Consider the following 16,569-nt stretch of genomic DNA (forward strand, 5'->3'; position numbering starts at 1 on the left):
TCTTATTTTCTCTTCACATCAAATACTACTAAAAATAAATATTTGTTCAAATATAGTTAATAATTAAGAGCGGAATGTAGGCTACTCTCTCTTTTTCTCCGGGCAGGGTGTTCAGCAGCCAGTTATATTACATATATCCTCACGTCCGGACGTTGGAGGAGAGCCAGGAGGCAAATTGGTTCCGGGCCTTCAACGCTCCATTGGTTTCGCAAGTATGATTAAATAAAACTTTATAAAATTATAAGGATCCAGTTTTCCATGCGGCGGGGATAGCTCAGTTGGGAGAGCGTCAGTCTGAAGATCTGAAGGTCGCGTGTTCGATCCACGCTCACCGCATCTTCACCCTTTTTTCGACCCACAGATTATCTGAATTTTGAATATGCCCTCGTTCTTTTATTTATTTATTTTTTTTCGAAACTCACGAACTCCCAAAGCTGCATATTGGGTCTTTGATGAAAATTGTGTTCTTCCCTCCCTTCCTGTTTGGCTGCTCCGGAAAAACCAATCTCATTTTGAAATCTCTATGGAGAAAATGTGTTCAAGGTCGGCCAGACCAATTCAAGCATTCATCAATTAAAAAAAAATTAAGTAGGTTAAACTGCAATTATTACATTTAGTTAGTTAGTCATACAATTTCCATTAGAAACTCATTTTGATGTTTGGTGCTTTCATCAGAGACAACAATGAGATGGAAAATATGTCAATTTTTAAAAGTGCCCCAACTGATCTGCTAACAAAAGTTATTCCTTTCCATTAGATTTATGCTATGTATCACGGGGTGTGATTGTTGTTTTTGTCCCACATTGGTAGAATACTTCCACATTAGTATAAAAGGTTGTTTTGAATTTTTTATATTATTTGTCCCACATTGGAGAAAAGTGTTTTTTAGACTTGAGATTGAAGCTATATAAAAAGCTCAACTCTTCATTTGTAAAACACACCTCAAAGTTGTATTTTATCAAGAAGTAGTGGATTGATCATCAGCTCCCGAGAACGTAGGTAATTCTATACCGAACCTCGTAAATTTCTTATCTTGTTCTTTTTATTGCATTATTATTAGTTTCTACATTGCTTTAATTTCTTATATATTCAATAGCAATAGTTGTAGTATTGGTATTTGATACAAGTGGGGTGCCCGGCACAACAATTGGTATAAGAGCTAGGTTGAATAGTGTTGATACGAAGGTGTTCCTCTGTTAGAATCCTTGATTCCATGTTTGATGCCTAAGAAAGACCTTGTCTAAGCGAGTGCTCAGAGACCATTGCGGCTCAGTCGCTCCCTAGAGGTCGGCCTGGTCAAAGTAAATTTCATACGATAAAACATAGTAGACACAGTTGGTACGTACTATTCATCCTAGGCCTTTTGCTTTGTTGGTTGCTATTGAATATATAGAAGATGACAAAAACTAGTGCAGCAGTAGAAAAAACTTTGTCCACACGAACTCCAACCCCTTTAGCTTCGACATCATCATCGAAGACGATAGCTAATGCTCGGTTTGAGATGGAGAAATTTGATGGTACCAATAATTTTGGTATGTGGCAATGTGAGGTGATGGACATCTTGTATCAACAAGAACTAGATATTGCTTTGGATGATAAATCGGTAGATATGGGTGATAGAGATTAGGAAAAGATCAATTATCAGGCATGTGGTACGATTCGTCTATGTCTCGCCAAAAATCAGAAATATTGTGTTATGTGGGAGACATCTGCAAAGAAATTGTGGAAAACATTGGAAGATACATTTATGACCAAGAGTCTGGAAAATCGGCTCTATTTGAAAAAGAAATTGTTTCGCTTCCAATATCAACCAGGTATTTCGATTAATGACCATATAAATACTTTCAATTAAATTTTGGCCGATTTGTTAAATTTGGATGAAAAGGTGAAAGATGAGGATAAAACCATATTGTTACTGAATTCTCTCCCTGATGAGTATGAACATTTGACCACCACTTTATTGTATAGGAAAGATAGAGTTATTTATGATGCTGTTTGTACTGCATTGATTAGTACTGAATGCAGAAAAAGGATTAGAGGGTCCATAAGGAAACAGCAGAAGCACTAACAATAAGAGGACGTTCTCAGAGTCGTATGCCTGGAAGGAAGAGTAAATCTCATGGGAGGAGTAAATCTCGTGGGAGACTTGCTAAAGATGAATGCGCCTTTTGTCGTGAGAGAGGGCATTGGAAGAAAGATTGCCCTAAATTACAGTAGAAGAATAAGGGCAAAGCACGTTCTAATGCCAATATAGCCAATGATAATGGAAGTGAGTTAGATTTTTCTCTTGTTGGAATATTTTCGTCACATTATTTTGGTGAGTGGATTTTGGATTCTGATTGTTCCTATCACATGTGTCCCAATAGGGAATGATTTTCTAATTTTGAAGAATTAGATGGTGGTGTTGTTTTTATGAGAAATGATAATACTTGTAAAATAACTGGAATAGGATCAATACAGTTGAAATGTCAAGATGGAACTATTAAGACCTTGACTGATGTTAGGTATGTTCCAAGCCTAAAGAAGAATCTGATTTCATTGGGTGCCTTAGAATCTAAAGGGTTCACTATCACTTTAAAAGATGGAACCTTAAAGATTAAATCAGGTGCGCTGGTGGTAATGAAAGAAATAAGGAAAAATAACTTGTATTATTTACAAGGTAGTATAGTTATTGGCTCAACAGCTGTTGTTTCTGAGAAAGATGCAGGTTCAGATACAACCAAGTTATGGCATATGCAGTTAGCACATGCAGGAGAAAAATCTTTACAACAATTAGCTAAGCGAGGTTTGTTAAAAGGTGCAAAGGTGTGCAAACTTGAATTTTGTGAGCATTGCATTCTGGGAAAACAAACTAGAGTGAAATTTGGCACAACAATCCACCAGACTGAAGGTATTTTAGACTACATCCATACAGATGTATGGGCCCCCACAAAAACGGTTTCGTTGGGTGGTATGCATTATTTTGTCACTTTTGTTAATGATTTTTCTAGAAGAGTTTGGGTGTATTCTATGAAGCATAAAAATGAAGTGTGAGATATTTTCCTTAAGTGGAAAAAATTAGTTGAAACTCAAACTGGCAAAAAGATTAAACGGCTCAGATCAGATAATGGTGGTGAATACATGAGTGACCCGTTTATGAAGGTATGTCAGGATGAAGGTATTGCTCGACACTTCACAGTTCGAAATACACCACAACAGAATGGGGTGGCGAAGCGTATGAATCGGACTTTGCAAGAGAAAGTTCAATGTATGTTGTCTAATGCTGAGTTCGACAAAAGGTTTTGGCCTGAGGCTGTTAGATATGCGTGTCATCTCATCAATCGTCTATCATCATCTGCAATAGGGGGAAAAACACCCTATGAGGTATGGTCTGGAAAGCCTGCTAGTGATTATGATTCTTTACATGTATTTGGTATTATGGCTTATTATCATGTTAAAGAATCTAAGTTAGATCCAAGAGCGAAGAAAGCTATATTTTTGGGGATAAGTGCAGGAGTCAAAGGAAGTCTTTGGTGTCTAGAGACGAAAAAAATGATTTTAAGTAGAGATGTAACTTTTGATGAACTTGCGATGATGAAGAAAACAATACGCAAGAAGTCATGAGTTGAAGAGAAGACCAGTGGTACTCAACAACAGGTGGAGGCTGAGACAATTTTGGGAAACCCAGTGAAAAATGAGACTACACAAGGTAACTCTCCAGTTACGGTGGGGAATAGTGTACAAGAAGAGGAGATTTCAATTCCAGAATCTTCACAGCAACAAGAATCAATTGTTTCTCAAATGCCAAGATGAGAAATTCAAAAACCTACTCGGTATATTGATATGGTGGCCTATGCACTTCTAGTTGTGGATGATAATGTTCCTTACACTTTCAAAGAAGCAATGAGGAACTTTGAATCAGACAAGTGGAAAAAAGAAATGGATGAAGAAATGCAGTCTCTTCATCAGAATCAGACTTGGGAGCTAGTCCTGCTGCCCAAGGGTAAGAAAGCAATTGGTTGTAAATGAGTTTATGTAAAGAAAGAAGGATTTCCACATGCAAAATAATGTTCGCTTCAAAGCTAGATTAGTAGCTAAGGGCTATGCACAGAAGGAAGGCATTGATTATAATGAGGTATTTTCTCCAGTTATTAAACATTCTTCCATTAGAATTTTGTTGACTTTGGTAGCACAATTTGATCTTGAACTAGTTCAACTCGATGTAAAAACTGCATTTTTACATGGTGATTTGGAAGAGGAAATCTATATGACTCGGCCAGATAGATTTTAGGTTGCTGGAAAAGAAAATTGGGTATGTAAATTGGGTAAATCATTGTATGGTTTAAAACAGTCTCCAAGACAGTGGTACAAACGATTTCATCAGTTTATGATGGGTCAGAAGTACATCAGAAATAAACATGATCATTGTGTTTATTTTCGCAGACTAAAAAATGGATCTTTTATATATTTACTCTTGTATGTTGATGATATGTTGATAGCTTCAAAGAATAGGGAAGAAATCAACAAGTTGAAAAGTCAGTTAAATCAAGAGTTTGAGATGAAAGATCTTGGTGAAGTAAAGAAGATACTTGGCATGGAGATTCGTAGAGACAGATTGAGAGGAAGAGTTAGTTTGTCTCAAAAAAAGTATTTAAAGAAGGTAGTACAGAGTTTTGGTATGTTTGAGCAGTCAAACCAATAAGCACTCCTCTTGCTCCTCATTTCAAACTTAGTGCTGCTTTATCTCCTAAATCAGATGAGGAACATAAGTATATGTCACAGGTTCCTTATGCAAGTGCTGTTGGTAGTCTGATGTATGCAATGGTTTGTACTAGACCCGATATTTCACAAGCTGTTAGTATGGTGAGCAGGTATATGCATGATCCGGATAAAGGACATTGGCAAGTTGTGAAATGGATTTTGAGATATATTGTGAATACGATTGATATTGGTATAGTATTTGAGAAAAATAATACTATTGATCAACATGTTGCTGGATATGTGGATTCAGATTTTGTAGGTGATTTGGATAAACGTCGATCAACTACTGGATATATTTTTACATTTGCTAATGGTCCAGTGAGTTGAAGGTCTACCTTACAGTCTACTATTGCTTTGTCTACAACAGAAGCAGAGTACATGGCAGCTTCAGAGGCTGTTAAGGAAGTTATTTAGTTGCAGGATTTACTTGAAAATTTGGGAGTTGTTCAGAAGCACATGGTTGTATTCTGTGATAGCCAGAGTGCTATCACTTGGCAAAGAACCAGTCTACCATGCACGAACGAAGCACATTGACGTTCGGTTTCATTTTATGCGGGATATTATTGATGGAGGTAAGATACTTCTTCAGACGATTGCTACAACTGAAAATCCCGCAGATATGTTGACCAAGATTATGACAACAATCAAGTTCAAACATTGTTTGGACTTAATCAATATCCTGCAAATCTGAGTATTTTTGGAAGGCGCAGATGATGTGGAACTCCAGAAAATGTTGGTGACTGAAAAATTTGTTGAATTTATCGTCAAGGTGGAGATTTGTTGTTTTTGTTCCACATTGGTAGAATACTTCCACATTAGTATAAAAGGTTGTTTTGAATTTTTTATATTATTTGTCCCACATTGGAGAAAATTATTTTTTAGACTTGAGATTGAAGCTATATAAAGAGCTTAACTCTTCATTTGTAAAACACACCTCAAAATTGTTCTTTGTCAAGAAGTAGTAGATTGATCATCGGCGCCCGAGGACGAAGGTAATTCTATACCGAACCTCGTAAATTTCTTGTCTTGTTCTTTTTATTGCTTTATTATTAGTTTTTGCATTACTTTAATTTCTTATATATTCAATAGCAATAGTTGTAGTATTGATGTTTGGCACAAGCGGGGTGCCCGACACAACAATGATAATACGGGCTTGCGTGACAGGTTCTCTCTAAGACCTACACTATTGTATCCGGTACGTACTGTTATACTCAGTGAGCGCCTGCCAAGTAGGCTCATGTTATCACGGTCCCATGATGCATAGCATAATTGTACCCAGTGAGAGCTTGCCACATCGGCCTTTGTCATCAAGAGCTCGTGACACTAAACATTTTTATTTCCACTATGGTTTTAAAATCCAACTAATATCAAGTGAAACAAAAACTTAGTTTTTATACTATTGATTGAAATCCTTTTTAATTTTTATATTTTTAATTAGTATAATAAAAGATCAGTACTTATTAATTTTATTCAATTAAAATAATCATCTAATATAATTTAATAATTACAAATTGAAAGATAGGACAAGCCCGCACTCTATGAATTATTTGTTCCCTTTGGGGGCTAGAATATTATTAGCTGTGAAAAAGTATATATTATTTTTAATTATTTTATACTCATCATGCACTTGAAGTCATAATTACTTTACAAATATAACTTCTTGAGTTTTTTTTTTTTTTAAATTTTGTTTTGAAGCTTACGGCTCCTAACAAATAATAATATCGACAAAATGCAAAATGCCAATCCAAAAATATTTTATAGATGTAAGAGAAATTCACTAATATTATAAAAAATCTAATATTATAAAAAATCTAACATACCTCTCTCTATATTTGACATAAACAAACTTACCTTAATTTTTAGTAAAAAGACAAATAAAAATGAGAGTATAAGTTTTTTTAAAAACCAACTGGTAAGAGAAGATAATAGAATTTTTGAAATTTAAAAGGATTCTGCATTGTTTCGTCAAATTTTAGAGTAAGTACATAAAATCTTTTAAAATTCAAGATATTATTATTGACTGTCTACCAAAAGCCCAAGAAAATTTAGTGTCACTCAGTCGAAAAAAAAATCAAGTCCTCTCTAAGGATTAGTTTGATCGCCATCCAATTCAATGTAACCATTCTAATTTTTTTTTTCTAATTATTTATTGATATACCATCACTTTTAGTGGAGGAATACCGTGGTTACTTGATAAGCATTGAAAGATTACATATAAAAAAGACATTAAAAGTCTTCCAAAAATAATACCAACAACTAACCAAAACAGGATTACAAATTCAAACAAAACTAAACCAACCAAACAAAAATTTAGAGGATGAACTAATGACGAAGGAAAGTGAGATCCAACCTATCCATTCAAAGGATACCTTTTAGAAAACGTGATAAAAGATTTATAGTCGTATTTTGGTTGATTGTTGGTATTATTTTTGAGAAACCTTTAATTTTTTTATTTGTAATCTCCTAATACTTATCTTGTAACTACAGTATTCTTCTGTCAAAAATAATGATATATTAATAAATAATTTGGAGGTACCACCCTCCTTTAGTTAAAAAAAAAAAATTTATATATATTTAAAATAATTTCATTAGAGACAGAAGAAGAATTAGCATTGTCATAGGAAATGACCTAATTTTTTTTCTTTATTTTACCTTTTTTTTTTTTTTTTTTTAACACAACACTTGTCATTAAGAACAAGTGCACCCAATTGATAAGATGTGTGATTGGTCAATTTGACCAGACGTCCCTATTGTTATGTGGAACCTGAGTTGGGATTAAGGGCAACTGTCCTGAATCAATTGGGTAATTGCCCTAAGTTGGGTAATGGTGGATTGGGAAAATGACATGTACAGCTGCCTTTGCTGACACGTGGTTTTGTCTTTGCCTTACATTTTCTTAATAATTTTAGGACTTATGATTAAGATTAAAGTCCCTTGTGCTGGACAAAATCATTTGAATGTTTGGTTGCTTGGAAAAAGGGGGAAAAAAAAAAAAAGGGAGATAGTGAAAGTTAAGGTAAAAAATTTCATCACATTCAATGGTTCACAAAAATGTCATTATTATTATTATTATTATTATTATTATTATTATTATATAGGAACTCTAGCCACCAATGAGCCATTCGAACCCCCTAGTGCGACATCAAATCTACGGATCAGCGTCCTCTGTTCTCAGATCTCACCGATCAGGGTAAAGTTCAGAATGCGGACACGACTTTTGTGCATCAGTTAAATGTTCGACTAATTCGACCTCAGTGACACATCTCCATTACCATCAACGATTCCCATTGGCTCACAGAGAATTTTCACCACGGTTCCCACTAACTCACAGAGAGAACTTTCATCGTTCACAGTTTCCGCTAGCTCACAAAAATGTCATTATTATTATTATTATTATTATTATTATTATTATTATTATTATTATTATTATTATTATATAGGAACTCCAGCCACCAATGAGCCATTTGAACCCCCTGGTGCGACATCAAATCTACGGATCAGCGTCCTCTATTCTCAGGTCTCACCGATCAGGGTAAAGTTCGGAATGCGGACACGACTTCTGTGCATCAGTTAAATGTTCGACTAATTCGACCCCAGTGACACATCTCCATTACCATCAACAATTCACATTGGCTCACAGAGAATTTTCACCACGGTTCCCACTAACTCACAGAGCGAACTTTCATCGTTCATAGTTTCCGCTAGCTCACAGAGTAAACTTTCATCATTCATAGGTACCGTTGGTTCTGTGAGTGTATTTACCTAAAATTGAACTCCTGATGCTCATTCTTACTTGCTGATGCCTTTCCACTGCGCCATGCGCGCAGGGGCAAAAAAAACAAAGTCATTATTATTATTAGATAATGTTGAATTAATCTTTTAAACACTTGACTAATTCATTAATTTTATATTTGAGAGACGCCTTAAATTTGAATTTATATGGATTTAAAAAAGATATAATATAAAATTATATTAATTTTATCCTAATTTATTCAAATCCAAATCTCGAAATTCATGTTCTGAAAAATAATCTAAAGTACTTTGACTCTATTTTTAAAGAAGTCTTGAATTTAGATTTATATTGAATTTGAATAAGATGTAATATAAAATTATATTAAAATTTATCTAAATTCACTCAAATTCGAATTCAAAGTCCGAATAATCCATGCTCCCTGATGTAACATGAGAATTTAAATTTTAGAATTTGAATTTGAATTTGTAAAAAGATTAAAAAAAATTAAATTATATTTTGTGCAAGGTTTTTTTTTTAATATTTAAATTCATATAAATCTAAATTAGAGATTTGTATTTCATACTTTCTCTTATATTTCTTTTCACTCACATATCAACTTTTAATTAAAATCAAAAGCATATAACTCATAGACTCGAACTCAAATAAAAAATCAATAAACTTTTAAATTCATAATCAATGTTTGAGATAATAATAATAATAATAATAATAATAATTATAATAATAATAATAATAATAATTATTATTATTATTATTATTATTGGGGTGGGCTCTTTTTTTTTCTTAAATGATTATGGAGGCTTCTTTTCATGAAGATGTGATTTGTCCATGTTCAAAAGTCAATTATTCAACATAAAGTATCCCATTTGACTTGCAAAGTGGAGGGTATATAGATGTATTTGGAATTCATTGATTGCTTCTTCCCTATTGCCTATTCATAGAAGGCAATTATTAATTAATTCAAAAAGATTTGTAGATTATTTTTTGTTGATGGTATTTTGACTTTTAAATTTTCCGTCCAAGGTAAATGATCATTGGAGGAGATCTAAGATTATCTTATATGACAATTGACATAATCTAAAGGAGTTTGCGATATTAAATTTGATATTAATTTATATAAAACTAAAAAATAAAAAAAATATTAATGGATCAATAGAAAGGAGGTAAGATTTGTGTGATGACGTCTGGTAGAAAATAAAAAATATATATATAAAATAATAAAGTGGGATACGTGTCACCTTCAGTATGGTGACACGTGTCACAATTTCAATCGTCAGATTTATATTTTCTCTAGACGGTTGAATTGTTGTCATGTTAACAATCCCTATTATCCGTCTAGAGTTACTCAAAAACTCCCACGTGGCAGGCTGATGTTCACCCTGCTGCATTAATTAAAAAAAACAAAATAAAATAAAATCTACCATGCGTCACTATTATGTGTTGACACGCGACCCCCACTTCTTGAACCCGTTAACCTGATCCAGTCGGCCAAACTGGTTTATTTCTTGAACCGTTTTATTTATTTATTTATTTTATTAATTTAATTTTAAATTATTTTTCTAATTGAAATAATAATAAAATATTCTAAAAAATAAGAAAAAATATAGAAAAATCAAGACAAATTAGGAAAAAAATGAGGAAAAATATTTTGAATGTAACAACCTGCTTAATTTCCACATTTTTTTCTTTAAATAATAAAATACAATACCAACATATCAAATCTAGTAAGTCATAATCAACCTGAACCCGTGGGTACCAGGGATACAACAGAAATACAACATGGAAGCCTAAGCAGCAGGAAATATAAAATCATAAATAACTCATAATTTTGTATACAATACCATCCATCACAATACCAGAGTTACTATATCCACTGTAATTACATATGTAAACCACCTAAAAGAGTCCTAGGGTCACTTCCCACAAAATTCATCTGACCTTATCACAAAATACGTATCCTTCAGAGTGGGCTAATAAGCCGTAACTATCTCAACGGAGCTTTATCTGCTCTCCTATTAGGGACTCCTGAAAATTTCATGTAATTCGGGGTGAGACACCTCTCCATAAAAGAAAATAAACTAATATTAGTATGTGACAACATGTGCTTTTCTGTGATATACTTATATCATATACATAAACATAACCAGTAAAACTGTATGTATCATTTCTAGGAAAAACATGTACAATCATAGCATAACAGAACATACATGATTTCCTTGAGCATAATCCATCTCATACAATAATGATAATAAGAAAACAACCTTGGTAGGTTAGTTGATTGTTGTCATGTATTACCCCCCCATGACTGAGTTGTGTGGCCTAAAGGCGGGGCCTGATAATGGTTGGCTGACCACTATCAAGTCAAAAAGTACAGTTTGTAAGTCCAATGGGTCTGCTAGACCTGGTCCGTACACTAAGGACGCTCACACTTCTTAAAACCACATCGATTATCCGTCCTCACGTTACTCCGTACAGCAGCGTTAACACAATATCATGATGATCATGAATACATTGCAGCGGTACCGTACAAGTGCTAGCCTAAACCAAGCCAACCAGGTTCTGATAACATATAACCTATAATCAAACTATGATACATGAATATTTCATACTTATATTTACCAAGTTAATATCATCACATCATTTTGCATATATATATACATTATTAAAATCATCGGCCTGTACGCCGACATTTCATATTTTACCATAGCTTGGCCTGTACGCCGGTAAATCATATCCATAGCTTGGCGCGTACGCCGGAAAAACATATCCATAGCTCGGCCCATGCGCTAGCAAAACATATTCATAACTTGACCTGTATGCCGACAAACATATATAAAATTCTCGGCCCGTAGGCCGATTTTTTCATTTTTAAAAATTCATATCATTGTCATATTTCCAGAAAAACAGTCATTCATCATTAATTCTACTCATGCCACACAGAATGAGTTTTACATATATTCATAATATCTTACCAGTTTTAGCAGTATTTTCCAACATAACACATATTTACATATATTTATTTCTTTGAAATCAAATATTATAAATTATACTTATATTTTCATAAAACATCTAGTTTAGTTTATCCCTTAACCTGATTCCTGAAGAGCCCATAAGAAAACAGTCCTGTACTCACAGGGTTCCCCGTTCAACACCCTGAAAATGATATTCCAAAGAACTAAACTTCAGTATTTCTACACGTACTGCGCTTTCTACAACTATCAGGAAGTCAAATATTGAGTAAAAAGCCTTACTGTAAATTTGGGATGAATTCTGAACTCGACCCACCGACGATCCACTCAAGCAGAAATGTAGAGAACTTCCCTAGAAGTGTCGTGGTGGTTTCGGATTGTCAATCCGGCGGCAGACGGACCTAGAAATTGAGAGAGAAGGAAGGAGAACCGAAGAGGAGAGAGAAGGAAGGTTTTGCGCATAAGATTTCAGCCATAAATGGAGTTTAGACTTATTTATACACTGACCTTTGTCAACAATTGTCGACGGGCCACGTCACCTCGTCGATAAGGTCTAGAATACAATTCGTCGACGAACTTTCTCCTTGTCAACGAAATACCATAATTCTTAGGGTCACTACATTGAAGGTCAGAAAAATAAAAAAAAAACAAAATATATTTGGGCTAATTCAAGCTGCAAAAAAAGTGAGAAAAATCTTTAAAAATTCCAAAAATTTTAGAAAAATATTGAAAATTCCATAAAATTTTTGCAAAAATTTTAAAAAATCTAGGGATGTTTTTAAAGATTATTTTCCTTGTAATTTTATATTTTCCCCTATTTTTGTCTGCATGTTTCCCTATGATTTAGAAAAGGGCAATGAGGTATTTTAGACCTCACCTATATTAGTTCTAAGGGCGGTTTATCTAACAAGATCCCTTTATTTGGAGGTCTTGTTAGACATTCCTAAATCACAATGAGTTTTTTTGAAGCTCCTGTTAATTTTTTTTTCATTTATTTATTTTTTATTTTAAAAGGAGTAAATTAAAGGTTATCAAATTCAATTTGAAGATAATTCATAATTAATTAGTTAACGTTTTTTGAATGGGTATGTAGGGGGTGCGAATACCTTCCCCTTGCATAACAGAACTTTGATCTCAATTCTGGTAAAAAAAGACCGTGACTATTGGTTCTTTGGCCTAGGTTTAGTATAGTGATCAATAAAATGAATAGTAATTAGGTTTTCTAATTACACCTAGGTAAATAATAGGTTAGTGACAACTCCATCAAATTTTCAATATTATTATTTCCTCGCCATTCGGGGCTCGTCTCCGAGACATTGCAATAGTGAATATGTTTAATTGTTTCATTTTCTTGCCTAGTTTTTGTGCCATTAAATGAAAACCTAAAAGAATTCTCTTTTGATCCTGAAGGCTATGTCTTTGCATGCCTTCAAGGTAGGTAAGAGGACTTTGTCTTATGCAAGCCTTCCTAGCCATAAAGGTTAGATAATGAGCACCTTTTAAAAATAAAAACAAAGGATAAACATTAAATGAATAATCCTTGAAGGGATGACCAACAGTAGTGTTCTTAGCATGCCTTTAGGAGTCCTAAGGTGAGGATAGTCTTTGTCCTTTCACATTACCATCCAATATTTAAAGATCACGTAAATTGAATAAACTAAAGAATTGACATCTTGATTGATTGGTTTTGAATGAAATGTTAGGCTAATCAAGTACTATCCCCTAGATGGGTGTGAAGGGATGTTAATACCTCCTCTTTACATAATCGTACTTCCGAATCCAAACCTCGTGATGCTGCCCATTGACTGCTAGCTTCCTTGGACCTAGGCGACCAATGATTCTAACTACACATAGAATAAATAGGTTAGTGGCGACTCCATTGTTTTTAAAAAATAACCCATTTGTCAGTTTATATATTACACCATAATTCATATCACATAATGTCGACTTTGCCACTTGGTTGAAGCATTTCAGAATTTTGATCCTGCCCATTTCCTAGGGTTGACACTCTGGGATGTTGCGGCAATGGTGGTACCACATAAAACTACTTGAAAAATTCAAATTCGACAAAGAAAGTAGAAGGAACCAACATTGGTGGCATTAACAAGCAAAGGTCCTAGGAATTTGAAGAAAAAACTCAAGAAAATTGATTAACTAGAAAACTGTTAAAAGAAGTTCGCAACCAACTCTTAGTAGAGGAGATCTCAATTAGATCTTTGTATCCCCCCCTTTACCAAGGAAATAATGGAGATCTCTTTACCCATTAAATTCAAGATATCCAACATAGAAGGATATGATGGATTGTTAGATCCCCTAGACCACCTCGACACCTTTAGCATGTTGATGCAATTGCAAGGTACACTAGTTTGATGCTATTATGTGTGAAGCATTTGTAGCAAATATGAAGGGGAATGCAAGAGCATCGTGCCAGACATTGAAGCTTAACTCAATTGGGTCTTTCTCTGAGATGGAACAATAGTTTGTGGGGTATTTCATTAGCAGCCAAAAAAAATAACGAAGATTTTGGCCCACCTTATGAGCCTTGTTCAAGGAGAGGAAAATACACTAAAAGAGTCCATGCATCATTTATCAATGCAACTCTAGAGATTAGAAACCTGGATTACGAAGTAATAGTAGCTGCCTTGACAACGACTCTGCAATGTCATTTTGACTTCCTAAATTCCATAAAGATAACTTATATAGTTTATAAGAATAAAATGGAAAAGACTATTCTACCCTAATATAATGCAAATAATTATTATCACTAACACTGTACTTTTTTTTCTATTTTTTTTGTTTTTACTAAGAGGGCGGCACCTCCATTTATTTATTAATATACCCTCACTTTTGGTGGAGGAATATCGTGGTTATAAGATAAAACAAAAGGGAGAGTACAGAAAAACCCTCTCAAAAACCAACACCAGCAACCAACCAAATTAGGACAACAAAACTAAACATAACTAACAAAGAAGATAAAAATATAAACACAATAAAAAAAAAATCAAAATTCACCAACTGAAACTCTAGAGTTGAACTAATGACGAACGGAAACGGGACCCAACCTATCCATCCGAAGGATACCTTTTAGATAACGTGGTAGAAGTTGTTGTTCTTCGTAGATTACATTGTTTCCCATTTCTCCTTCTTTAACAAGAAAATCAGCTGCACTATTGCCTTCCCTATATTGATGCATCACCATAATGTTCACTCCTTCTAACTTTACCACGAGCTCCTCCCAAAATTCCCAAAGATACCAAAAAGTACATTTACCTTTCTGAAACCAATCAACTGCAATTCGCGAGCCACTTTCAATAATCACATTAAAATAATGCAAACGTTTGCACAAACGAATTTCTTCCATGATTGCTTTTAATTCCGCACTATTATTCATACCATTGCCAAAATAACTTGAAAAAGCCGCTTTTACCATGCTATGGCAATCCCAAATAAATCCTCCACCTCCTGAAGTACCCAGATTGCCCCTATAACTCCCATCACAATTAATTTTTATCCACCCTACTGGAGGTTTAACCCATGAAATAATTTTTCCAGACCTGTCGCAAACTCCTTGATGCTTAATTTGAAACTCATTTAAAATCTTAATGTCCGAATTCTTAAATTTTTGAAAAGAATCGGTGCTCTCAGCAATAAAACTAACCCTGAATCGAACACTTCTCCACATTTGATCTACACTTTGATAAACTCCTTCCATTCCTGCTTTACATCTTTGATTCCAGAGGCACCACGTAATCAAACATGGAATCAGCCCGATTAGAATACCTTTAATAGATGATTTTTGAGCATAGTGAAACCAATTTGCCATTTTGTTTTTCCAGGGAAGGGATCGTTGGAAAGTAATCCCCAACGCCACACTAGCCTGACGCCAAACCTCTGAAACCACCTCACCTAAAGAAAAAATATGATCAATGTTTTCCTGACTTCTTTGAACGCAGCAATCACAAGCTGAAGCCATCGATATTCCTTTGGCCTGAATTCTATCATCTACAGCCAAGCATCTAAACCAGGCTCTCCAAAAACACATTGAAATTCTTTTGGGTAATAAAGAATGCCAAAACCAGTCATTCCACACAAAATTATCACTTCTGCTCCTCATTGCCTCTCAAGCCATTTTTGTAGAAAAATTACCGTCAGGGGCAGGCTTCTAGACAAAAATATCCTGCCAACTTTTACCCGCCGACACCTAGTGCAAAATTTCCATTGTTTTATCGACACCAACCAAATCCAGTACTAAATTAGAGTTTCAATTATTATTCAGCCAACAATCCTTAATACACAGTTTCTTGTTCAAAATATCTTCAGTGCTCACAGATAACGTGTAATGACCTAAAGAATAATGATATTTAAATAATAAAGAGGGAGAGAAATGGAAATGGAAATGTAAACAGAAGGAGGCAGCATAGCGTTCATCGACGACATTACATTTTGGATATAATAACCCAAGGAATTTTCTAATGGCCTCGTCGATGAACATAGGGGATTCGTCGACGAGGGTACAAGAGGGTCTCATCGAAGAGGACATATTTCGTCGATGAGAAAATACCGAGAGAATGTTTTGGGCGATTCTGAATTTCGTCAACAAAGGGGAGAGTTCGTCGACGAATTTCCTATTAGACTCATAAACGAGATGACGTGGCTTGTTGATGTAGGCCGTAGTATAAATAGCCATAAACTTGGTTTAATCGCAGAAATTTGATAGAAAACTTCCCCTCTCTCTCTCTCTCTCTCTCTCTCTCTCTCTCTCTCTCTCTCTCTCTCTTACGATATTTCCTCTATCTCTCTTCAATTCCGGCATCGTCAGTTGCAAGATCGACGATTTGAGGCCACCACGATGCTCCTGGCGAAGTTCTCCCCAAGTTTACCGGAGTGGATCGTCAGTGGAATCAAATTGAATTTCTTCCTAGAATTAGGGTAAGGTCTTTTAGTCAGTTTTTGACCTTTTGGCAGTTGTAGGAAATGATGGAGACAAAGAAATAATGATATTCTATTCTGAAAAATATTATTTTTAGGGTGTTGAGTAGGAAGCCCTGCGGGTGTTGGACCAGTATACAATATGGGCTTTTCAATAGTCAGGTAAGGGAAATATGCTAT

At 34.6% G+C, this 16,569-nt stretch overlaps 1 non-coding gene across 1 annotated transcript; it reads left to right on the plus strand.

The window, feature by feature from the left end:
* Nucleotides 1-263: 263 nt before the first annotated feature.
* TRNAF-GAA (transfer RNA phenylalanine (anticodon GAA)) lies at nucleotides 264-336 on the plus strand. Its single transcript has one exon. It is a non-coding gene; the product is annotated as a tRNA-Phe (tRNA).
* Nucleotides 337-16,569: the final 16,233 nt, after the last annotated feature.

The sequence above is a fragment of the Malania oleifera genome, chromosome 5 (genome assembly GCF_029873635.1).
Source record: "Malania oleifera isolate guangnan ecotype guangnan chromosome 5, ASM2987363v1, whole genome shotgun sequence".
Lineage (NCBI taxonomy): Eukaryota > Viridiplantae > Streptophyta > Magnoliopsida > Santalales > Ximeniaceae > Malania > Malania oleifera.